At 46.3% G+C, this 25,993-nt stretch overlaps 1 protein-coding gene across 5 annotated transcripts in view; it reads left to right on the plus strand.

Annotated features, from left to right (window-relative positions):
- ZMIZ1 (zinc finger MIZ-type containing 1) overlaps window positions 1–25,993 on the plus strand; it is a 363,339-nt gene that overhangs the window by 123,393 nt on the left and 213,953 nt on the right. For all 5 annotated transcript variants that reach the window (XR_012764244.1, XM_075422954.1, XM_075422952.1 and 2 more), the window contains exon 3: window positions 3,087–3,174. The gene's annotated coding sequence lies outside the window, so the exon portion shown is untranslated. The remainder of the gene's footprint in view (window positions 1–3,086; window positions 3,175–25,993) is intronic.

Below are 25,993 nucleotides of genomic sequence, written 5' to 3' on the forward strand. Positions count from 1 at the left end.
TTTCAAATATCGAGCGGTTCGTAGTCAAAAAAAGCATTTGGCCAAAAAACGTGCGTTTTTGTGCTCCCTCTGCTGGAACTGGAAGAGCAGAAAGAATCCCCAGATGCCGGTTCCCCTCCGTTCTTCCACGATTCGCACCCGGCAGCTCCCTGCCCCGGCACCGGTGGGAATCTGTGGAAGGGCTTGGTGCTTCCCGGTGTCTGCTGGTGCAGCTGCGTCGCGGGCCATGGACCGGGAGGGGGAAGGGTGGAGGTTGTGTGGCAGCGAGCTGTGCTGCGGCGAGGCCATGGTTCCACACCTGGAGAGGGGGGGGCTGATGCCAGGCGTGAGGTGTTTCCAGTTGTCTCCTCTTCCCCACTCATCCATTCTCATTTTTGGATGTAGCCCGCTACCCCCAGACTGTGCCAGTGAGACTGTCTGGGGGATTTTCCTAGAAACAGGATGAGAGAACCGATCAGGCTTTAATAACAAGCTGATTAATTTTTTTCAAGAAACTGGTTCCCGTTCAGAGCAGAACCCTGCAAGGTGTGCTGGTGGAGTCGGGCTGGTGTGAGGGCATGGGAGGAGGCTGGGGCAGCGGTAGGGGAGATGGTGCAGCCCCCTGAGCAGGTTGCGGGGTGAAACCAGGGAGCAGATGACAGTGGGGACAGTGCCAGTGTCCTCAGAAGAAGCTTGGAGCTGATTGGCGACAGGGGTGGGTGGGTGGTCTGTAAAGTGAACTCACAGCAATGTGAACAGGGATAGCCCTTTTAAGGGGTGCTTTATAAAACAGAATAGGAGTTGTGGTGGCAGCGTTACAGATGGGCAGAAGAAAAGCCCAGAGGAGGGGAGCGAAGCGTTGGCCTCGGGTGCTGCAGCAGTGCGGTTCACAGAGTCACAGAATCTTAGGGGTTGGAAGGGACCTCTGTGAGTCACCCAGTCCAACCCCCCTGCCGGAGCAGGGTCACCTGCAGCAGGCTGCACAGGACCACGTCCAGGTGGGTCTTGAATATCTCCAGAGAAGGAGACTCCACAACCTCCCTGGGCAGCCCATTCCAGTGCTCCGTCACCCTCAGAGGGAAGAAGTTCTTCCTCATGTTCAGATGGAGCTTCCTCTGCTTCAGTTTGTGCCCGTTGCCCCTTGTCCTGTCGCTGGGCACCACTGAAAAGAGTCTGGCCCCATCCTCCTGACACCCACCCTTCAGATATTTGTAGGCATTTCTAAGGTCCCCTCTCAGCCTTCTCTTCTTCAGGCTGAACAAGCCCAGCTCCCTCAGCCTTTCCTCGTAGGAGAGATGCTCCAGTCCCCTCATCATCCTTGTAGCCCTCCGCTGGACTGTATCCAGTAGCCCCTCATCTTTCTTGCACTGGGGAGTCCAGAACTGGACACAGCACTGCAGATGGGGCCTCACTAGGGTTGGTTCAAGCTGGTTTAAGCAGGCTCGGTTCCTACCCTCTGCTGTCGCGGCTGATGGCTCCCGCCCTGTGCCCGCTCCCTGCGTTCTGTTGGCAGGGCGGTTTGCGAGACGGTGTGCCAAATGAGAGGAGTTCCCCCGGTCCAGCGGACCACGCAGCTGCGCAAATGCAGGGCTGGAAGTAAGCGTCCAGGAGGGAGAAGCGAGAGGGAAAGTTCAAGCTGCTGAGTAAATGCTACAGCCCCGTTTGCCGAAGTCCTGTCCTGCTGCGCCTGGAACTGTACCCAGCTCCCGGGGCAGGTGGAACCAAAGTTTATCCTTAGGAAGAACAAACTTAGGAGTGGGATAAATAACTAATTCCAACTTCATTAAAGACCCAGTCTGCATTCGCCGAGAAGGTCACGTTAACACATACTAAATCTGAATCGATTAACATGTTTTTCCTGGCTTGTATAAGCAGAACAAAAGCACTGGGGAAAACTTCTGGACGAGAATAAATATATTCTGAGGGAAAACATCCACAGTTCAATGAGGTCTTAAGAGCCAATCATTCATCCAGGGTGCCTGTCAATATGTAACTTCTCCAAAACCGCTGTTTGGTGGGGGACAAGAAAGCCAGCAGAGCTGCTGGCCGAAGCAGACGGTCCCCCGGTGGCACTGGACATGTCGGGGTGGGGTGGCTGCGTCTAGCAGATGGCTTTCAGACACCTTTTTTTCTGTGTGAATCATTAGTGAACAGAATAAATATGCAGAACAAACATGAAATGAAACAACAAGCTGTTTGTAATAACTTGAGGATTCTGTTTTCCGTTTTTTGAGTCACCTGTGACTTCTGTATGATACGAGTTGTTCCAGAGGTGTCTGCTCCCACAGCTGGGCCATGGGGCGGGAACCTGGACTGGCCACGAATTGCATCTGTTATTTTTTTTTTTTTCCACAATACTTGCTTTTTCATGTTTCATGCAAAAGAATTTTCCAGCAAAGTTATTTGGAAGTTAGTCAAACAAGAAGCAAGATGTACTCATCGTGTTCCTCTCCTCAGTACTTGCTGAGTTGCTGAGCCTGGTAGTGTCAGGCTGTAAGGACACCTTGTCTGCCTGCTGCTACCGCCTGTAGCAAAGTAAATGCTGCCCCTAAACGTTCCCCTGTCTACCTTTGCAGCTGTTCCTTGTAATTAAAAAGCACTTCCTAGAAGTCACAGCGCTGTGCCAGCGTCATCCATAAGCTTGCTTTGTTTTGCTGCAGGCAGGACGGTGGTTTTGAGGTATTTTGGCGTATTCGCTTAGGCAGAGCTTGAGGGTTGGCTTATTTTTCTTTTAATGGTACTCAGCTGACAACAGTCAGCGAGTACCCTTTATAAAGAGAATAAAAGAGACTTCAGCATGACCTTTAACTGGGGAAAAAAACCTCAAACAAACCACCGTTTGGCTCAGCAAATTTTGATGTAAGCCTCGACAGAATTCTTCTTATCTGTTCCTCGTCTCACTGTTCCAGGCGTGAAAACCTGTACGATTGCTGGCGTGAATCTCAGAAGTTTGGGGGTGGTGGAGCTAGGCTGGACCCCCAACCTAGCCTCGGATCTGGTCCTCCAGGCTTGGTCCTTGGGCTCCGAAATGCTCAATGAGCTCTATCAGATGCTGCCGTGCTAGGCAGGAGAACGGGAGCGTGACGTGTCTTGTGTTTTTATTGCAGGGAAATGGATCTGGTTGTGTGAGGGCGTCAAGGAAACGGTCCCCAGCTACCGAGACAAGAGGAAGACGGGCCGGGGGGAAATACTCAGGTAGGAAAGCTTTATGGACCATCAGGCGGTAAAAATACTTGCGGGCCTTCAGGCTTTTTCCGGTCGCTGCATCGTGTTTGATGCTTTAAGGGCTGATCTGGTCCCTCTCCAAGTTTATTTGTTGTTTGAAGAAGCAGTCCTGTTAGGTCAATTGATTGCGACAACACAACACCGCAAGCAAAGCCCTCAGCAGAAACATTCCTCGGGTTATCCCTGGTACAGTATTGATCCTGATATGGAATACAAACAAATTACTCCTCGCATGAGCCTTTTGAGCTATAAAACAGAGCAATAATATGTTCTACTTGCTGCCAATAAATGTGCATTTATAATAAACACAGTAGAAATCCCTGAGTAGGAATGAACAGTTCTTTCAATCAGGTGTTCAATAGCTCGTGTCTGGCTGCTGTACAGAATTAGAGAGACACGGAGTGGGCACTCCAGGGTTTCTGTTGCCTCCCCCCTTCAGAAAAATCATCTTTGCAAACTTGTTCTGTTGCTGCTTTTGCTTTGTTTTGGCTTTTTGTGGGTATTTGAAGTGTTTTATAAAGCGATAAGTACTCATCTTTGCCTTATTTCCAGCGTAGCTCAGAACTTCTCAAGAATTTAGTGTACATCTTCATTTTCTTGCAGACCAGCTGCTTTTCCTTACGCTGTTATGTGGGTCATCTCCACTTTCACTCCTTGTCAGATCCTCGTGGCATTTCCTTATATTCGGAAACAGCATTAAGTACACTTCCACGTATTTGTAGTCATTTTGAATGCAGCTGAAATTGGGGGGGAGGAGTCAGCACCCTTGTGCCTGTCATCACCGATGGGTGATAACTGAACCTGTTTCCAAAAGGAAAAAAGTTAATGATCGTCAGAACATAGACTTTATTTTTTTTCCTTTTTTAAATCTGCTCTACCATGCTTATCATATAGTCCTCCACCCCTCGTCCGTATTTTCAGTGCTGCCCTTCGATGAGCTACAGACGGTTGACCTGAAGGCATTTCTTGATGAACATTTCTGGCCGCTCTCAACCTTGAAAAACTCAATCTTTTCAAGAGCTGTATGGGAGAAAAACGTGTAGGACTAATATTTGTAGGCTGAAAGAGAGAGGAGAGGAAAGACTGAAGTGTCAAACTTGCTTCCAGCAGAAATGCCATCCTTCTTTTACCTCTGATAATTAGTAGCGGTTCTGACATGGCTACAAAAGCGGGTTGGTGGTGCGTGCCTGCCGTTGGCTGCGCTTTGGTACTGCAGGACCGGTCGCCGTGCTGTATGGTGATACTTTCTGCTGTTTTGTTTTAAGACAAAACACAAATTTTGACCGATACTCAACGATTACATTGTGATTCATCCCTACTCCTACATTTTAAACGATTACTTCCGAGTACTTACACATGATTGTTTGTAAAAATGGAAGGTGGTTATTCAAGTTCACATTTTGAGTACTTTTTCATAACGTTTAGCAAAGCTTGTGTGCATAAATTCTTTCATTAATAGTTCAAACTGAAATCATACTGGAAGACTAGAAGGAGGAGAGGTTTTAAGTGTGCCGTAATTTTCGCCAGAAAAAGACCGTGGCTGTAATAAGAAATACAATAGTACTGATTGTAACTCTAATAGGAGATTTAGAGGACATTGCAAATAATTTTTAGTGGTGCCTTAAAGAGCATACTGTATTTTATGCCCCCTGAATATAGGTCTAAAAACTTGGTCTTTTATTATAACAGTAACATGCAGGCATAGAGATGCAGTAAATAATTAAAAAACAAACAAACAAAAAACAAAACAAAAGCAAAAACCACCACCAAAAAAAAAACCCCAAACTGAAACACCCAACCAAAAAAAACACACCAGAAAACACCCTGTTATAAAACTGTTCCAGAAAATTTCCTGGAGATTTCCCTAGACTTGGATCCTGGTTTAAAAAATAATTGAGAAAAAAAAAAAATCCCTTTTCTGTTCCCTGAAGAAACTTGGGAAAGCAGTTCCGTGCTGTGCCTGCGGGTCACGTGGGCTCGCTGCTGTAGAGCTGGAATGTTTGCCGTGGTATTTCCGGGGGCTTCATAAACACACAGAAAGAGCAGGGGGGCGAGGAGGCTTGGGGGTTTTTTAATTATTACATTTCCCCTCCTCCCCCTGCCTTTTTTTTTGTCAAACTAAATTCATTACACTTTAGATGTGGAGTTTTTTAGGAATTCAGAGGAGTTTTAATCTGATCAGTCCAGTGAATTTTAGGAATTCATCTGTGTGTTAAAGAAAACAATGAAAAGATATTTGGCACTTTTTTAATTGCGTTTGTCTAGCGTTATTTCTTAATTAATGTAATACCTGCCGACCTGCGTATTGAGCCTAGCTCTGCTATTTAGACAGCCTTAATGGTTTACTTTTGGCATGTGTCGCTGTGAGTGGCGCTTAGTAATCTGACTTGATAGCTGTCACCTTGCAAGCCAGCGTCACGCAAACAGAAGATGAGCGCTCAAACCCAGTTACAGCGAAGAGCCGCTTCCGAAGTCCGGCTGCGGCGGCGTCGAATCCCCAAGTCAAATCAGAAAAGCACAGAATTAGTTCTGGCTCCTGGGGTACGAGGGTTAAGATGATGCAGACTTCTTTGTAGGAGTAGCACGTGCTCCTTCTGAGACGTCGCGAGCACCAGCTCAAACTGGGATTGTGAGGGCTCCGGTGTCGGTCAGTAATGCCGTGGGTACGTTGCGGCTTGGCGGCAGGGTGGGCTCGAGGAGACCCTGCAGCCCCTCTGACACCCCTGAGCTGGCAGAGATGCATCTCCTCCTCCTCCACCGCCGCCCTTCCAGCCGAGCCGAGCTGCCTCCTGAACAAGGGCAGAGAAGTGATCTGTTTTAAAAATAACCTGCCAAAAATGGGGAGGGGGGGGATGAATGGACTATTTTTAGCTTAACTGATGGCATTCCCTATGCAGTACCGCAAAGCTGTCCTGACGCTGCCGGGGAGGGCTGGGGAGAGGGCAGTGAGAGGGAAGCTGGGAGCAAGCGGCCAGGTAGGAACTTCTTGTTCCAGCTTTGCCGTGGCGAAAAGCCACCCCAGCAAAGTGGCTGCGTATTCTGTGAGGGGGCTCTGGGCACGGTCAGCGGAAGGCTTGTAACCATATCAAGATAGGCTTGTTGCTGAGTCAGGTTATTAGTTACACCAGAGTTACTAAAAGGCAGCATAGTTTGTCTTAGAGCTCTCCTTTAAAGTACAAAACAGTAGATTTTTTTTTTTTCCAAAATTTGGGTGCTGAATTGGCATACCGAGGAGGATCCTCGGTAGATCTGGAATTGAGCGAGGGCTTGGGTGCGGCGCAGCGACAGGGCTGCCTTGCTCCTTCCTCTCCCCTACCAAACTTTGTGAAGCTCATCTTGAAGTGTGACTGATTACCTAATGATGTTCTCCTGGTATGGAAGTGTAGCATTGTTTACTTTAATAAAGCAAGACTTAGGATTTGTTTCAGTGAAATATGTAATGTCTAGTTGCCACAGGTGCCGTACTGTCTGGCTCCTGCGGGTACCCCCACATGCCTGTGTGCACACAGCAGCACAAGTGTTGGACAACAGAAGAAGGGAAAGAAGGAAGAGGAGCAAAGTCGTGAACAGAAGAGCTGGGAAGGTCCTAGGGTGGGAAGAAGGCAAAGACACAGCAGGAAAAAGGGCTGGAGGTTTGAGGAAGGGAAATTGTCTCTCCCCAAACCAGCTTTGTTGACAGAAATAGATGTCAGAAAATATGGGCATCTTCCTGTCTCAAAGAAGATGGGAAGAACCGTTGGAGGTGGTTGTAGTGATAATTTTGGAAGTGCTCCCACATTGTGAGGGTAGGCAGATGGGGTACAGCAGTTGCTCGCTAGGTTGAACCACTTACCCTGTTTGCATTTCTGCAATTTCAGATCTGTAAAGCTGAGCTGAGGCGTGCTTTGGGTCCAGAGGCAGCCAGATGAACTGGTAGTGCTCCCGCTCCTTTCTGGGTGCTCTGCCTCTGGTCACGTCAGTACTGGAGGGAGGAACGGAGAGTCCTTTTTTCCCCCAGCTTACCTTAGTGGTTATCAGTAGAAAACTCTTGGATCCTGTGGTGCAAAATGCATGCGATGATAATTGGTCAAAGTCTGCTGGTTTGGTCTGGTCTAGGATGGTGGTACCTACTGGTTTGTAGCTCCAGCAGTCGGCTGAGAGGGAATGGTACAGAGCTAAGAAGTAGTCCTGAAGCTATTGGGCTGCTGATACGTGGGGAGAAACAGACTGTTTCAACTATCAGCTTAAATATAAACGCTTTAGTATTGAAGTTATCTTTTATAAAAGCAAGCCACAATTCAAAGGCAAACTGTGTTTGAAGTTGAGCATTATCTGCTTGTATATGTTTGGGGTGTTTTTAAATCCCCAAGTGATCATGTAGAGATGTGGAGAAATACCCAAGAAACCTAGTACAGTGTAACAGCAAAATGTTGGTAACTTCTCTCGTCAGTTGTCTTCAGCGCTGTGCTTTTTAGTAACCTGCTGTCGCGCTTGAAGTTTCAGGGGAGAAAGGGACACAAATCCACCCGTTAGCAGAATTAGTGTACAAGAGTTCCCTTTTTTTGGAGATGTGCCGGAGTTTTGTCTTGTTCTGTAGTGTATCTCACTGGTGTGTAGCTTCTGTGCATTCGTGAGAATGTGCAATGACTTGTCACAGTTAATTTTACGGTGATAATATGTGTCTCTGAATAATACTTCTCGTGCCGTCTGGCTTTGCCCCTTGCCTTCTAAGACTTCCCCAGTCTTTATAAGGAGACTTGGTTAAGGCAGGCCAGCCGGAATCACGGCTGAAACTTCTTCTCAAAAGCTCTGTGTTCGTAATTGCCTTTGACAGTGGTTGGGAAAGATGTCACTTCAGCACAGTGAAAAGCAACCATAATAAATCATATTTTTAATGAAAGATTCTGTATCTGGATGAATTGATACTGGCAGGACAGCATTGGTTAAAAATAGAAGGACCTTCTGCAGTCACGGGGCAGTTTATCCTGGTTTTATTTTGTCTAAAGAAAAAGCAGTGTACACATACAGAGTGTAAACGGGCCTTTGAGTCTGAGATACTTCCTTTGGCAGATGGCTTTTGACTTTTTTTTTTAATTTAATTTATTTTTTTTTAAGTGTTGCTGTGAAGGGAGACCAAATAGAATCCGTATTCAAGTATTCTGTTTATCAGGTGACTGTATGGGAGATTGTTGTGTTCTGTACTAAACCTATTTTACAGTGATATGGACAAGATTTTTATGGCCATAGAAAGGATGCCAGCTTGCATTCCTCTGTGCAGAGAAGTACTTCCAAAAGAAATAATGCACTGAAGGAATATTTATTTTCGTTCGATACAAAAGTATTTGTAGCTAACCGGCAAATATTTTACTTCTCTACCCTCCCTTTTCCCCTTCATCTGGTTTATCTCCTCAGTGTTTTCTTCCAGCTATTAGAAACATGTTCTTCTAGGGTGCTTTAGATCAGCTGCTTTACAAGCCAAGAATTTCTGTCTTTTTTCTGAAAGCTCATGTGAGGAGAGTTGACTGAGCAGTTAATTTGACTTATACAGTTTGCGCATAGGTGCTTTGTATGTATCAGACATATTTTAGATACGAGATGTGCGTGTGCAAGTTGAGGTCTGGTTGTCAGAACAGTCTGTTAACGGTTGACGTTTATTTGTTATATTTGTATTTTTAAACGACTGACAAATTCTAAGTAAGGTTAAATTAGCCTGCAATAATAATAATACTGTTGTGGATTTTTAAATGTTTCATATTGAACAGTATTTAACTAAATTCCTCTATTTAATCCTATTGAAGTGAGAAAATTCGAGGTACAACTTTTTTCACAAATTTTATTAGGCCTTGATATTTCTGATAGCACAGCTTTCTGTTTCAGGCCTTCGAGTGGGAAAAGAGAAAGAGAAATGTATTTCCTTCTGAAGACAAAAGAACAATGCAAGTGTAATCTCAGCTCTCAGGTTCGCTTTTGTCTATGGCTGAGTCCATCTCTTAACCTGGTACGATTAATCCTGTTTGATTTGTTTATGTTTTTAGAAGTTTATGAAAGAACGGGGAAAAGGGAGGAAAAAATTTGCTTTGAAGCACCTATCAGTGGTTCAAATGCTGCCTTGAATCGTAAAGATATGCCTGTGTTATCGGGGCGCGGGAAATACTGCGTGAAGTGCCGGCAGGAGAACAGCCCGAGCTGAGGGGCAGGGCCAGGTACTTACACTGGTTGTACTCTGCTGAGAAGGTGTCGTAGTCTGCACCACGGATCAAGCCGAGGCTTCTTAAAGGGAAGATTTTGAGCTAACAAATCGTGGAAAACCTCCATATACACAACGTAACCTAATATCTCACGAGTGAAAATAAACCTGATGGAGCTGCAGAATGTGAATACGCGGAGGAGCGTGTCTGCAGCAGCTTCTCTCACTCACTTATACCTGTCCCCTACAGCGGGAAGCTCGAGCAGCTGAAAACTAAAAATACTCCTTTCCAAATAGAGTGGGAGGAAGAAGAAAATGGGCAGGAACAGCACCTTGCAAAGATGCTGAGTATTTGCCGCAGCAACTGTCTGGTGGCGGAGAACTCAACAAAATAATGACGTCTTGAATAGGAAGGTGTTGTCTTTGAATGTGTCATTAATTTAATGGAATTTGCTCTTGCTCATGCGCTGTCTTACTGGGAGGGCAGAAGCTCACTAGCTTCTGTAGGCTGGTTTCTGTTTCATGTAGTTTAGCAATGACCATTTTATTACTATCCTTTTAAATGTAAACAGTCCTGGTCTCTTTAAGCATTCCTCTTACAACATGCTTCCCCCTCGGATGGTTTTCATTGCTACCTTTTGGTTTTTGTCTCATTTTGCTCTGAATCCTTAGGTTTCTCTTACAAATTATTGCCAGCCACCAGATTATCACTGCTCCTTTAATATAAACTATGACATCAGAGGAACACTGTTTTCTCGGGTCCCAGTTGGCTAGAATTTCGTTCTCCCAAGCACATTCGTCGTTTGGACTGTTCAAACATCCACCAAATGGACTGGGTTCTTCATTGGTTGGTGCGACGGATGCCTGCCCATGCAGAGAGTCCATTCAACATCTAGGGTATGGTCATGTGGATTTTTTTGGTCGTTGCTGCCCTGGTCCCGTTAGAAGTCAAGAGGCTAGAGTTGGAGAGCTCTTGAGCAGTTCGTAGAGTCTTGTAGTTCTTTGCCCTGCCCTTCCCTCTCACCTTTGGTGTTTCTGGTGGCTGTCTCCTGCCTGGTGCCTTCTCTCTCACTCTGCCTCTGAAGTTCTCACCTGGAGACCCTGTTCCCTCCATCTGCTAGCAGCCCTCAGGTCCTGTTGGTCTGCAGACAGAGCGTTTTGGAAGTTCACGTAGAGGGAAACCACCAGTCCTTGGAGTAGAGGGGAGTATGCCGAGCTACCATGTACCTACACCACATCTCGTGAGCAGGCACAAGCTTGGTCTGCCCATCTTCAGCTGGCCACATTCTGTGCAGAGCCAAACCAGAAGCCCCATATCCATTGTTAGCATTGCGTTGAGCCTGAGCTAATAAGCTTGGTCTCTTGGCAGGCTGTGTTAGATCAGGCTTACTGCTGCGCTAATTGTGCTTACACAGCTTCCAGTTTGGAGCTGGCTCGTTTACAGCTGGCTTGGACGGTGGCCAGGAAGGCTCGCCTCTGCCTGCGGTGTGCTGGGTAGACGTCCACACATCCAGCGCGTGAACGTGTCTGTCAATACCAGGAAATTATATTGGGAGGGAGGGGAAAATCTCTGGCCTGGCTGCAAGCGTAGACAACGACGACGTTAATGCGTGATGACGTAGGTAAAACAGTTTTAGTAAGGAGAAGGGTTGATTATTCCAAATGTAGGCTCACTACAAGAAGTTGTTTTCGGCCCTTATGGTTGGCCCCATCTTGTATCTCATTTACCACTGGTTTTGTTGTTGTTTTTTTTTTCTTACGTTATTTTTTGGGAGCGTTTCCCAGGTTTAAGAAACTTCATTGCAGAAGTGAGAAGCCTGGTATTTTAACTGGGAAACAGAAACTAATCTAAAGACAAGGTTAAAAATGGACAAAATTTCAGAGGGGAGAAATTTGCCTTTGTGATTAGCCCGTCCTCTGTTTTTGTCTTCCCTTACGTCATACGTTAGCAGATTTGTTTGTACATTTCTTATAATATAGTGTCAAGGATCTGCCCGTCTTAGTGTTGAAGTGCTACAGCTACCTAAAGGCACAAAATGCTCCCTAGTAATGGGAATTATATAGGAAGAAGAAACCCAGAGCTATAAAAAAACTGAAGTTTGTTTTACTTAGGTTTGGAGAACTAGAGCTCAGAATGACTGGAAAGCCACATCCTCAGCTAGCCTAGATTGGTTTCATCGGTTACCAACAGCTCTGTTGTTTACTTCAGCCAGAATTTGTCCCCTCAAATATTAAGAAATCTTCTGTCTGTGGAGGAGTGTTGTGGTGGACGGGAACATCTGAGTGTATATGTGTATAAATACAGAGAAAACCAGACTAGTCTCTTCTATTGTGAAATAATAAAAAGATTCATCAGCCACATCACTATGAGCTCACTTAATATTTGAGCCCTTTTTTTCAAATTATTTTCTCGCTCACAGACATCCGTGTGTCGCTGCATTAATTTGCTTGGCAGTTTGGAGGCCCCTTCTCTGTTTGAGCAAGCCTTGAAGAGACAGTACCAACCTTTTAGTCCTACAGCCGCTGTTACTAAAACAACCAGGGGAATGTATCTCTGCAAAGGCAGAGCTGAATAAGGATTCGGCTCCCAGAATTAATTTGAAATTTCAGTCGCACTAAGTAATATTTTAGTGGCTGTATAATCCTGTACGTTACATATTAAGTCTCACACCATGCTGCCGGTGGAAGAAGCCTGCAGTATTGAAATGACACTGTAACACTGTGGTATTAGATTCAGGTCATTAGGGGGCATTTTGCAGGATTGAAGTTATCTGGCAGAATGTCAAGGGTGAATCATATAATCTCTGTTCCTTTGCCTCTCCAAATATGTAGATTAGGGGTTTAAAATAAAAAAAAAACCACCACAGTTACGCCTAACCAGTGTTCCTGCTGTGTCTCAGCCCACCGTATCCCCTGTGCACCGCCTGCACTGTTGACAAGCGCCGGGCACGCAACCGAAGGGAGGGGCAGGGACAGATGTTGGTGGCTCACGTGGCTTGTGGTGTAAGTGGAGAAAACAGTGTAATGAGAGTTTTTCTATTTTCTGTATGCATCAGAGCAATTGATAGATAAGCATAAACCTGAGTATTTGGCTTTGGTGGCAGGTGTCGGCGCGTGTCCAGAGCGGTGGAGCACGCTGAGCCTGAGATGCGTGTTCTCCAGAGCAGACCCCTGACGCTCACCTGCTGAAGAGCCAGGGCCGCTCTTGCAGTTGAATGTACCAAGGGAGATGGACAACTCTCTCCCCTCTGTGCCTTAGAAATTCCTTCTGAATGGTGTGTGTGGCCCATCATAACGATTTTGATACCTCTTTTCAAATGTACTCATCGTTCAGACAGCTCCGGTTGAATTTAGAGCGAGAGATTAGGCTGTGAAAAGCATGTCTTCTCAGCGGCTTGTTGCTGCCTCCGGCAGCAGTTACTGCTGTTCAGATCTGCTAGCTAGATAGCTCGCATGATTATTGCGTGCGCCAGTAGAGACAAACTGAGCTGGGTTAGTTGAAACATGTAAACAGGAGCTCTGGATTGTCCCTTCTGCAAGAGGCAGATAATCATCGCAGAAGTACCCTAGCTGGCTAATACTCAGTGAATTCACCATGTGAGCCTTCGCCCGTCTTTCCTTCCCTGAGTGTTAACTACAGCTTTTGGGGTGATGTGAACACTTGGAAAAAATAAAAACAATAATAATTAAAAAAAAAAAAATCAAGGCAGTGAAGTGATGTCTACCTTCCGATGGCGAGAAGGGTGGTGGTGACGTGCTGGGTGGTCAGGGGTTGAGCAACTTTTCGATGTGGCTGTGCCCTTTCTGTGCTTAGAGCGGTTGAGGGGGGAACACCAACAACAGTTTGCTTATTTGAAGAGTTTGTTTTCCCCCAACCTAGAATATGGGCGCAGTTCCTGTATGGTAATTCCTGTTTTTTTTTTTTTCTTGCTGCACCCCCTGTGATGGGAAATTCTTAGAAAAGTCTTGGGGGCAAGAGGAGTGTTTGGCTGCTGTGTGCCAGTGCTTGAAAGGAGTGCTGAGGGTATGGGATATTATTTTTACAGGTCTTCTTTCCCAAAATAGCCTGTCCTTCTTATTAGGGAACGATGCAAGACTTGTAGAGAAGCGTTGGCTGTGCGGTGGGAGAAGCGCCTTGCTCGGCAGGCCTGCTGCCGTAGGAGGCTGTGGAGGCAGATCAGCAGGCTAAAGGCAGCTGTGGGCAGCGGGTCCAGGGGCAGACAGCGAAGGGAGCGTATGTTCCCGCTCGTGTCTGACTGTGGATGCTGGGGAGTAAAGGTGATAAACTGCAGATGATGGCTGGGCTGATGTACCCTGCCCACACAGTATCTTCTGCTGTCACCCTCGGAGACAGAATACGGAGCTGGACAGAGGATTGGGTTAACCTGGTGTGGCACATCTTCTGTTCCTGCTGCACTCAGGTATATAACAAGACTTAAAATATTTTAAGTTACATCAAGAACAGCAGAGGCATAGGGTGTTCTTTGGTCTTCTACTTTTTTATGTGAGGCAAGACTAAAATTTTATGTTAATATTTTCATGGGCTTTATATAGTCTGCTTCCACAGAGGATAAAATTTCACCTTAGATTTTGAGGACTGCGCTCTTTTGAGCTTGATGTTGCATTGGTTGCCACGAGCTGTTGTTCTGAAATGTGCGTCAGGGAGCCAGTTCTGCCCCACCATTTCTGCTGGGTGTTTCCTCAAGTTAAAGGCAGTGGGCTTTCCTGAAAAATGTCTGTAGACAAAGAAGTCTCCAGAGCAGGTCTCTACTGATCTGTGCAGTTAGCAATTACTCCTATGAGCTGTCACTTTACAGTAAAAGTAAGAAGTATAAAATACTGATTATGTATGCAAGTACAAGAAACGTACATCTGTATACTAGCGCTCTAGATGCTTGTAGATAAGAATAGATTTAAATCTCATTTTTCCTTCTACTGTGGCACAACAAGTAATGGTTTTGCTCTGGAGGAAGTATGTACGAACCCATAAGGTGATGAGCTTGTGGAGAGAGCTTTATTCCAGCTATATTGTTAAACGAAGTAACATTGGAAATCTTCTGGGACTCCTTTTCCTAAATGAGGGACATGTGCTTGTTATCGTGGCGCAGCAGTGAGCAATGCCATGAAGTTCAGGGTGGGAGAGATCTCTGTTGTTTCACAGATGCGTGCTGTAGACCAGGTGTTCGCTGTAGTCTGTACGCACCAGAAATAAACAGCGGCCTGGCACTTAATGTGACTATGCCACTGGTACTGCCTTGTCAATCCCTTCGCTGAGCCTGCAACTGAGGTTTAGATAATTCAGCATCTGCCTTTCTCAGCTGAAATAATCGTGCTGCTCACACTGATGGTACGCAGCTAAAGTGTTTTCCTCCCAGCTTACAGAATCACAGCATGGCAGGAGTTGGAAGGGACCTCAGTGGGTCACCCAGTCCAACCCCCCTGCTGAAGCAGGGTCACCCAGAGCAGGCTGCACAGGACCTTGTCCAGGCGGGTCTTGAATATCTCCAGAGAAGAAGACTCCACAACCTCCCTGGGCAGCCTGTTCCAGTGCTCCGTCACCCTCAGAGTGAAGAAGTTCTTCCTCATGTTCAAGTGGAACTCAAACATCTGGAGTGCAGTCTTCACTATCCCTGGCCATCGCATCCATCGTGACTTGTTGGATGCAGTCAGTTCGAGCCATCGTCAGCTATGGTTTTGGTCCAGAAGCTTGTTAAACCAATTTATGCCTCTAGCTTCTTATAAGGACTGGTTGGGGAGGTATGAAGATTGTAGGACGATCCACATTATCTTATGAGATGATGTGTATATAATAAGCTCTGAATAATTACACAATAAAGTAATCACCCGGCAAATTATTATGTTCCTCAGTAGGGAACCTCAATAATAGGTCTGGCATAAATAGAACTTTTAATAGCCATTGTCAAAGGGCTTAAAGTATTAGCAGTGTTTGTCTGAAGTTGAACTGATACCAAGTTCACTTTCTAGCTCCTCGTAGAATGAAAACCCTTTGCTCAGAATGAACCTTAATGATGAGTTGAGGTATTTTAGAAATAGGGTCTGCGGAGTTTTGTTTCAATGTTTATTCCCTTCCTTCACAGTGTGGTGCGGGATTGTAGGTATTAGGCTCAAGTTATGACTTGTTAGTAACCAGTAACTACTCTGGTTCTTAACCTGCTGACATTATAGGTCCATACATGAAACCGGGGAATGGACCACATTTGCTGATTTTGTTGCATAAGAGTAGCTGGACTTTTGCAGACAATTTAGTAGATTGGATGTGGCTTTGATATTGGTCAAGAATATACCTGTGACAACATCCAGCATTTCGTGGAAGGTTTTGCCTTTGTCTGCTGTAGCTGCTAAATTTATTTCTTGGGATATAAATACATGCAAACCCAATTTACTACTTGTAACGTGAATGTACTATGCAAGCTACCAGAATTGTGGTATTTATACTTTCTTACTTCTGCAAGCTTGCAGTTGTTTTGGGTTTTTTTTTTTTGCAATGTGCATGCACGCATACATGCACAAAGCGCATGATCAGGCTGAAGCTTCAGGCTACATGTGTGAGCCCAGGTGTCATATCTCCAATGCCCTGTGCATGAAATGTTAAATAATTGCTCAAGTGTAGAAACTGTGCGTATGTTTATGAAACGTGGAGTACAGGCGCAGTCTGTTATTTCAAGTGTCTTATGAAAATGTGCATGTAGTAAGGCCACGGTATCTTCAAAGCAGACTTTTCATGTTCTTGAACTTTAGACTTCTCAGTCCTTAAAAGTGAAGCAAATGACAGAATGCCTTAAATACCTCCGTATGTGTTTATATTTAGTAGGTGTAAAACCACTCACACGGAGCGAACTTACTGCAAAGGAGAAACATCTGCTGAATTAACTTTCGTGAAGTAGATGATTCTCTGAAGTTTCTGTGCTGTCAAAAGCTGTGCTGGTGGCCTCCCAGCCAAGAGGGGAAGAAACGTATGGGTATAATGATCAGTTAAATAAGTGACTAATGGGTAAATAAACATGAGTGACAAAGAGATAACAGAGGGAGAGCAGAAAGCGCTCATGCACAAAGAACAGTGGACGATACCGAGGTCTCCATCACGGTTCCAAACCCCTAGAAGAATCAAAGGCTTCATTCTTACTGGAGAGACTGAAACAGCAAGGCGACTGGTGACAGCCAACATGGCTTCACTAAGGGTAAATCATGCCTGACAAATTTGGTGGCCTTCTATGATGGCGTTATAGTTTTGGTGGGTAAGAGAGGAGCAACTGATGTCATCTACTTGGACTTGCACAAAGCATTTGACACTGTCCCGCATGACATCCTTGTCTCTCAATCGGAGACACACGGATGTGACGAATGGACCACTTGGTGGAGAATGATTTGTCTGGATGGTCACAGTCAAAGAGTCAACAGCTCGATGTCCAAGTGGAAATCAGTGGCGAGTGATGTTCCTCAGTGGTCAGTACTGGGAGCTGCAATGTTTAACATCTTTGTCAGCAACATGGACAGTGGGATCGAGCGCACCCTCAGCGCGTTTGCTGACGACACCAAGCTGAGTGGTGCAGTCAACATGCTGGAGGGAAGGGGTGCCACCCAGAGGGACCTGGACAGGCTCTCAAAGGTGGGCCTATGCAAACCTCCTGAAGTCCAACAAGGCTAAGTGCAAGGTCCTGCACATGGGTTGGGGCAATCCCAAGTGCAAAGATAGGCTGGACAGAGAATGGATTGAGAGCAGCCCTGAGTAGGAGGATGACTTAGGGATGCTGGTTGACAACAAGCTCAGCATGACCCGGCAATGGGCGCTGGCAGCCCCGAAGGCCAACTGTCCCCTGGGCTGCATCCCCAGCAGCGTGGGCACAGGGTGAGGGAGGGGATTCTGCCCCTCTGCCTTGCTCTGATGAGACCCCCGGGAGTCCTGTGTCCAGCTCTGGAGCCCTCAGCACAGGACAGACCTGGAGCTGTGGGAGCGGGGCCGGAGGAGGCCCCAGCAGTGATCCGAGGGCTGGAACCCCTCTGCTGGGAGAGCTGGGGCTGTTCAGTCTGGGGAAGAGAAGGCTGCAGGGAGACCTTAGAGCAGCTGCCGGTGCCTGGAGGGGCCTGCGAGGGACTTTTGACAAGGGCGTGGAGTGATAGGACAAGGGGTAATGGCTTCAAACTGAAAGAGGGTAGGTTTAGATTAGATATAAGGAAGAAATTCTTTGCTATGAGGGTGGTGAAACACTGGCCCAGGTTGCCCAGAGAAGCTGTGGCTGCCCCCTCCCTGGCAGTGCTCAAGGCCAGCTTGGACAGGGCTTTGAGCACCCTGGTCTAATGGAAGATGTCCCTGCCCATGGCAGGGGGGTTGGAACTGGATGATCTTTAAGGTCCCTTCCAACTCAAACCGTTGTATGATGCTAGTGATATCCTGGGCTGCATCAGGCAGAATATCGTCAGCAGGAGGTGATCCTTCTCTGCTAAGCACTGATGAGGCCGCACTTGGAGTGCTGTGTCCAGTGCTGGGCTCCTAGGTACGGGTGGGACGTGGACATACTGGAGAGAGTCCAGCAAAGGGCCCCAAAGATGATTAAGGGACTGGAATATCTCTCCTATGAAGAAAGGCTGAGAGAGCTGGAGCTGTTGGGTCTGGAGAAGAGAAGGCTCAGGTGGGATCTCATCGATGTGTGTAAATACCTGAAGGGAGGATGCAAAGAAGCTGGAGCCAGGCACTGTTCAGTGGTGCCCGTGACAGGACTAAGGTAATCAAAGATGATTTGATGGTATATTTTTTTTAATGACCGAACATGCTGGATGAAAACAGGTCTGCAATTAAAAGATAAGATATATATTTAAACTGAAACGTATTCTCCCATACAGGAATAAAACTATAAATGTATTTCTTCCTATTAAATCTTTCCGTAGAGGGCATAGAAGGCTGCGTCGGTGGTGGTGGGTTTTTATCATTTAGAATAGCCGAATGTTTTCGTCAATTAACCTGCTTTGTGGCTGATCTGGAAGTCACTGCCACCACTGTGGAAATGGCGCAGCGTCTGCTGGACCAACCAGTGTATCTTCCATTCAGGTCTGCTGGTAGAAGGAACGGCAAGAGACACAGAGACCGGCTCCAGGCACAGAGCTGCTGCACCCAGAGAGCCCCGGGGAAACAGGTCGAGGGAGGTTCTCCTTCCCCTCTACACTGCCCTAGTGAGACCCCATCTGGAGTACTCTGTCCAGTTCTGGGCTCCCCACTTCAAGGAAGATGAGGAGCTGCTGGAGAGTGTCCAGCGGAGGGCTACGAGGATGGTGAGGACCCTGCTTCGGCAGGAGGGTTGGACTAGATGACCCACAGAGGTCCCTTCCAACCCCGACCATTCTGTGATTCTGTGAAATGTGGAAGCTCTGGGGTGAAGCTCAGGTTTTGAGGCGTGAGTAGGTGCTGTTGGGTCAGTCGGGGTATCTCTGTTTCTCAGCCCTGTTGGGATGCTCCGCGCAGTGTAAGGAGTAGTGTGAGTGGGCCTTGCTCGCCTGCCCTCAGCCGCTGCTCAGCTGACTGCCTACCTAAATGAGCTGATTTTTGCACTGAGCTTTTTCCCAGACTGGCATAATTCCTGCCAGTTCCACTTCCCTATCTGTCTAATAAAGTGAATGATCTTTAGTGTTTGCACATGATGTCTTGGAGTTGTTAATTATTTATCTTTGTGACCGCACGTGTGTGAGGAGGGATTTGGCTATCCCTGCGCTACAGGAGACAGATGGGGCGTGAGTTGACTTGTGGGCTGTGCCCACGCGGTCACAGAGTGCCCCGTGGAACGACCGTGCCCTCAGAGCTTTTTGAAAGCCGCTGCTCGTTACGCTACGCTTCGTTTTCAGAGGATTGAAGAGCGAACTGCTGCAATCACCGGACTGGAAGGAACATTCCCTTTGCTCGCTTGTTTTGTTTCATCTCTAAAAGCCCTTATCGAAAATGGGTAGTGTTTCAAAGTCTTGGGGTGGTTGAAGAGCCCTGTGTCTGCCGAGGGAAGCCCAAACCAGCTCGGTTGTTGCTTTCGAGGGCAAGGTGCAGCGCGTTGTTTGTGCAGCCAGCCTTGGTGATGCCTTCCCCTCCCCACCTTCTTTGTCCCTCTTCTTCCCTTCCCCCGCCTCCCCAATTATTGTTCCAGAGACCTTGGCTCGCTGCTGCTGGGGCAGCGGCAGCAGCTGCTGGTGCTGTCCTGTAATTCTTCCATCTCGGTCGCAGGGGACTGGAAGGGAAAAGACGGTCTGTCTCAGCAGCAGTCCACCAGCTGCCGCTACAATCGAGAATGCCTAAATTTGCAAAATACAGCTTTTAATTCTGCTTTGCAGTCAGAATGAAAAACTGGAGCGCACCACCACTGCCATCGTTGATTGATTAATAGAAATTTATGCTCCCTGCTTCCCCGGTTTTTAGCCACGTGGAAGTGGCTAAAAATAAAAGGTAAGAATCCTGACGGCCTTTCGCACCGACGGAGTAATTAGCAATACAATGTTGTGTGTGTATGCTTGAGAATACGCTCCGGAGAACAACTGTAGAGTAACACAAAGATACTCAGCTAAATTAGAGTATAAAATTGTGCTGAAGGTCTTTGTACTTTCTGAAGTATGTGAATAAGCAGGACTTCTTTGTCACAGAGTCAGTGAACGAGGGAGTTCCGCAGATTCTAGCATGAGGAGCTTTCCTGAAAATGTATGTTGAAATGCATTTTTGGTTTTGAGGCTTTCCTTGAGGGAGAGAGAAGGGAGGATGAAGGAGAATAGGCGGTGTAGTTACTGTTCTTTCTCTGCTGGCTACGAAGTTACGGTAGCAACAGTACTGCTTGTTTTGTGTCCGGTCATACACCTCGCGTAAGGAAGTAGCACATAGAAAAGGTACGCAATTCCCAAATGGCCACCAGAAATGGATTTATAACCCTTTCAGCGTGTATTTATGAATGATGAACCTTTTCCTTGGACCGTTCAAGAAGAACCAGCCAAAACACGGCTGGAATTTGTGAAAGAACTTCTTTGCACTGAATAGTTTGACTCGGTGGGTAGTTCAGAAGACTGGACCTCTAAAACACTATTCATCCATAAAAATAATTCACGTGGTCGTGGCCCACATTGTTGGCTAAAGACAGACTGTTGTGTGTGTCGCTGAGAGAACTGATTTTATCACAAGTCAGTGTTGCAGCTGATGTCTGTAGAGACCTGGCTGCCCTCTTTGTTTTCCTTTAAACGCTCTGCAGTGCTTTGTCCTGGAAGCTGCATGGGAACTGTAGCAGCGCATGAAGGGCTAGCACAGAAACCTTTGTACGCCGAGGTGTTACAGGGAGCACGGGACGGTCTGCGTCCAGGCTCCCAGGCTGGTGGAAGAGCTCGTGGCAACTGGCTCTCTGCTTTCCTCAGTTGGCTTCACTGGGGGCAAGGGACTCGGGGAAGCCAGCTGCCACGTTGGCATGCCGCTAGGGCTTGGGCGCGAGGGACGTTGGCGGCGGTGCCAGTTGCGGACTGCTGCCCTGCAGCGTGTGCTGCGGAGTCCATCCAAGCGCGGAGCCACCACGGATCTCATTTTGACAACATGTCCGCGTTTTAACTCTGCTGCTGAACATCTGCGAGCAGACGAGTGTGCAAGTGGTACTTCTTTTGCTGCTAATTAGAGTACACTGGGTCCAAACCGAAGCTTCAGACACAAATTTGTCTGGATTTGGGAGAGAGCAGATCTAGACCTTGTTTTTGTGGAGCAAGCTAACTCTGCTAGTAGAGGCACGGTGTAACCTCATCCCTGTCCTCAGAATCGCCAGCCCTCAGTTCTGTACGTCTTCCGCGATTCGAATGTCAGCAATCTGAAGTGAAAGCATGTGCAAACCCTCGTCTCACAAGACATACTCCTTTCAGTAAGTACGTTGTACAGACATGCTGGCAGAACCAAGCTATATCTTGATGTGTCTTTGGGAATCCAAAGAAAAAGAAGTTAAAATAAAAAATCAACAAAGCATACTGCATGCACGTGTGCACACATGCTACCTTAAATTTGTTGGATTTTTTTAGCGTGTGAAGAATACAGCCCCGTGCACATCATGCCTTCCAGCTCCAGGGCAAATACGGTAAGGAGGAATTGTGTGGTGACCCGTTGTTCGGGCACCTGGGTGGTAAGAGAAAGGAAGAGGACTGTTTTGCCCTGAAGCCCTTCCTGGTTTTTTGTGGTTTTTTTTTTAAGTTGCTTCAATATTTATAGAAAAGTGGTGTTCGGTGGTCTCACTTTCTTGGGCAGATCTAGGCAAATGTAGCGACGTGCACACGCTTTGTGGAGCTGGCACGCGGTGTTTTGGGTTTGCCACCCACCCACTCGCGGGGAGGTGACAGAAATGAAAGGGATAGAGCCTGTTCACAAGTAAACCAGCAGAGTTCTTGGAAATGCTGCTTCAGCCAGAGTTTACGATATTGCATGTTACTAATCTCTCAAAGTATCAGAAATTAACTATCGAATTTGAGCTTCAGACCAGAAAGAAAGGCTGCTAGAGTATGTTTTCAAACTTCAGGGGTAGCAAACCAGCTGGAAGCTTGCTGGCTTCTGACTGGGTGGTACAAAGGCTCCTGGGACTCGCAGTGAAGTGCCCAAGACAGCAAGTTCCCTTTCCCAATGTGCATTTTCATTTGTCTTCCTGTTGCGATAAAGGCATCTGCCTTCTGCCAGTGTTCTCTGGGCTATGCACGGAATTCTCTTGAAGATTAGTGAATTAGATTTTTCTTGACTTTTCCCTTCCCTTCAAAATTAATATCTTTATTTTAACATTTGACCAGGCAAACTCCCCAGTACATCTTCTGCCACCGGCTGCAGGCTCTCTGCGTATCTCCCGCGTAACGATTTATGTTAAGGTTAGAAGGTGGCCCTTACTGCTGTGTCACGTCTATGAAACTTCGGCTAGACAGTAAGCCCGTAGTCTGATCTGTAGATCCATTCTGGTGCTTAGAATAAAATGTGTTGAGAAAAGAATAATAGGACATTGATATTAAAAGAAGACTTTTGAGAAAAGGGACCTGGAAGCACACTGCCCTCGCCTTGAAAGAATACGGTATCCAGGCAATGGGTAACTTAATTTCTTAATTCCTCAGCCACAAAGCTCCTTGGTAGTCAGACGTCTTAAAAATCCACATTTCCCCAAACCTTTTCAAGGGAGGGAGAAAGAAAGAGGCAGAACACAATGTAAGTTCTAAGCTTGCCTAACATGTCACTTGGGATAACATCCCTTCTGTTTGTCCTTAGTAAACACAACACCAGATCAGGAGTCAGAGGATAAACTTTCTCTCTAAATTGTTTTCCTGTAATATCTGAGGCTGCACAGTGTAAAATCACGAGTGGAGAAGGCTGTCCCGAGTCTCTCGCTTTCTGCTGATACAAGCATGATTTCATTATACAAACATTTGCTCCATTAATTGTGATTATTCCTAATCCTCCATTTTGCTTAATGGCAAAACATTTTGCCAGATGAAAATTATTAGATTAAAGCAAAGCCTTTCAGACAGTAAAGGCTACTAATTGAAATCTGAGAGGGATACCCCCATCATAGAAATTCAAAATTAGAAAAGTTACTACTGAGAGAACTGGAGAAGTGATACCTGAAAGTCCTCCGACACACACGTCGGAGAATGTGTTTGTATGGTTTCGTTCGATGGGGTTTGTTTTGCCCAGTAAACATAAGAGCATAGCTTTAGTAAACGCGCACACATAGCGATACCTGTGTACGTTTGTACAACGCGCATTTTTTTGTCTGCTGATGGAAAGTATGTGTTTTGCTTGTGTGCATGTGTGCCCATGTGGACCTGTAAAAGGAGATGAATCACAAGTGGGGATGGTAGAACGTTTTGGTTCGTTTCTCTCTGCTTTTTCCTTGTGGTTTTTTATAGTGCCTGTCCTCTGCAGTAGCCTTGCGTTGAGGTCTTGGAATAAAATACTTTTCCCTGTGCAAAGCTTGGAGAGGGCTGTATGTGCTTCGGTTATTTCCTTGCAGCAGCGTAGAGATCTTACAGTTTGCATTCTCTTGATGTTGGTAATGCTTCAACCAAAGGCAAACTGAGGCACGTGAAGGTTTCCGTACCCCCTCTCCCTTCCACAGGCAATGGAAAGCAGGGAGCTGCTCCTGGGGCTCCCCTCCCGGACGATAAACCCCTGGCTCACAGATGCACCGACGTGTGTTCAATGCATAAAGGTCTGAAGGTTGACGCTGCTCTGAGAAGGTCAGCACTGTTGTGTGCCCTCGTTGGGTGGCTGTGTGGTGGTGGGACAGCACTGCACAAATGGGTTTTGAGGTTGCGTAGTGTCTGTTAAGGCTTTTGAAAGGAAGGAAATAATATTCTGCAAGACAAGACCTCTGAAATCTTTGTCAGTGATTCCTGTTGCTTTGAGGAGTTTAAACCTCCATCATTCTGGATCTTTGGGTTATTTTTCGGTTTCTTGATTTAACGCGTTTTTGGATGCGTAGAATAGCGTGTAGGTCATATGTGTCATTAAGGAGCCCCAGTCCAATACTAATTCATGGGGTTAAAATGACTTCCCCTGAAGTGGTCTGTTTTCTGTGTGAGTTCTGTGCGGCATCTCTCTCCATTCCCCCACCCTCAAGTCCATTTGGCGTAAGTTGGATTAGCTCAGTGACTCTTATCAGACCTCTTTTTCCCCTTACCATCAGATAAATTGATGCGGCTTAGAGTGCACTCCAGGCAGAACCTTATTCCTGCTGGGGACAGGAGCTGCGGTTGCTGAAGCTCTGTGCTGGTGAATAGTACCCCACTGTGCACGGTATGGGAAAGTGGGTGGGTGGCAATTTACATGGTAAACAAAGGCAGACAGGGAAGGAAGATAGTCAAGCTTATGTTTCTTAATGCTTTAGATCTCTTTAAAAAGTGTCTGTTGAAAATGAGCAGCAACAAATATTGCAAAAAGAAGATCGGTGTAGTGTTTGCTGTTTTTAAGTATCAATCTTTAACTAAAAGGATTTTTACGCATGTTTGTTTTGAAATTAGATATATGATGTAAAATTGATTTTATTAATATAATTTGTCCAGATTTTGAAGTAATAGCAAATAAAGACTGTACCCACAACTATTCCCTTTAAAGATAAATTGGAACCTTTTATTTCATCAGCAAAACAGGCTCATAGTCATCTGTAGGATCACATCATTCCCCCCTCCTGCTGCGCTAAATGGGTCCTTGGCTTGTTTGTCATCAAAGGTGCAGGGAGGCAATGTGAGTTGGATGGCAAGGGACTAGCGAGAGTGTCAGGAAGTATTGACATCCTTATTTGTGCCGTGTATCTACTACGTGACCTTGGACGAGTCTCTTCACCTATGCCGTATCCTGTTATTAGATTATAAATCTCTGCTGGGAGAACGCTTGTCGCGGTTTGCTTTTGTATCTGGCAAAGGGTCTTACAGATATTACTGTAAAACAAATAACTGAAATAGGGGGAGCAGGTTTGTTTTTTTCTGGAACGCTAGCCTTTGATGGAGATGGGGATTTCTTTTTAACCTTGCTCCTCCTGCTCTGGTGCCCAGCCTGGCTTCACAAAGGTTGCTTCACTCACTCTGTTGCCTCCCTAGTCCGATTCTTACTGGCAAAAAAAACCCCCTACATTGAAATTTACTATTTATTCAGATAAATAAATGTTGTTCGTGACTGTGCAGCCCTTGAAAAGTTTTGCAAATGCGTTCTAAAATATGAAAACCAACGTGTGATTACTTGCAATATTTTCCCTAGAGATTTTTCTGTGGCATCAGAGTATAAATTATGTATCTAAGTTGCGGTCGCAATACACGCTTCCTTGGGGGAAGGCTTGTCATTCAGAAGTAGCCGATTAACGTGATAAATTGGACACTAACAAGCACGGCTCGTGCCGCTTCGGGGAAGGAACGGGCTCGTTCCATGTGACGAAACTCCCGTTCCAGTTCAGCTCTCGGTTTACGCCGATGCCCTTCACACTTGTGTTGGCGCTGGGAAGGAACTCCAGGCGGGAGGCTCGCCCTGCTGGCTCACTGGCTCGCACGCGCGCCTGCCCTGCAGAGAAGCTGCGCATCGGCGTGGAGGGAGCAGCCCGGGCGCCTGCCCTGCGCTCGGTTGGAGTAGCAGCGCGGTTGGGTTGCGGGTTTAGTGGTGGGAACTTATGTCCCTGGGAGGAAAACCTCACTTGCTTCCGATTGCAGCCCTGTCAGCTTTTCTCTGGAAAAGCTTACAAACGTGGAGGATCAAATTGAATTTTTTTTTGTATTTAAGGAATTTTTGGAGGGGTTCTTTTAGAAGAAGTTTTTAGGTTTTGGCTGATTTTTGTTGGCGGTTTTTTTTTTTGTTTTTTTAATTTTACGGCATTCAGGACACTGGAATTATATTTTTCAAGGCTTTTGTTGCTAATGCATTACCAAATTTTAAAAAGGGAGAGAAACCAGATTTCCAGGCTTTTGCTGCTGATGCACTACCGAATTTTAAAAAGGGAGAGAAATAAGATTTCCAGGTGATAGTCATTTAATTCTAGGTCTTGACTCTTTAATTACAAAAATAACACTTTCATTCAAAATAGCAGAAGAAAGATTACTTTTTAATGGTTTCATAATGTCAGAAAGGATAAATGTGTCAGTCTAATCTATGCTTCTGCACAG

Source organism: Opisthocomus hoazin, chromosome 6, assembly GCF_030867145.1.
Source record: "Opisthocomus hoazin isolate bOpiHoa1 chromosome 6, bOpiHoa1.hap1, whole genome shotgun sequence".
NCBI classification, from domain to species: Eukaryota; Metazoa; Chordata; class Aves; order Opisthocomiformes; family Opisthocomidae; genus Opisthocomus; species Opisthocomus hoazin.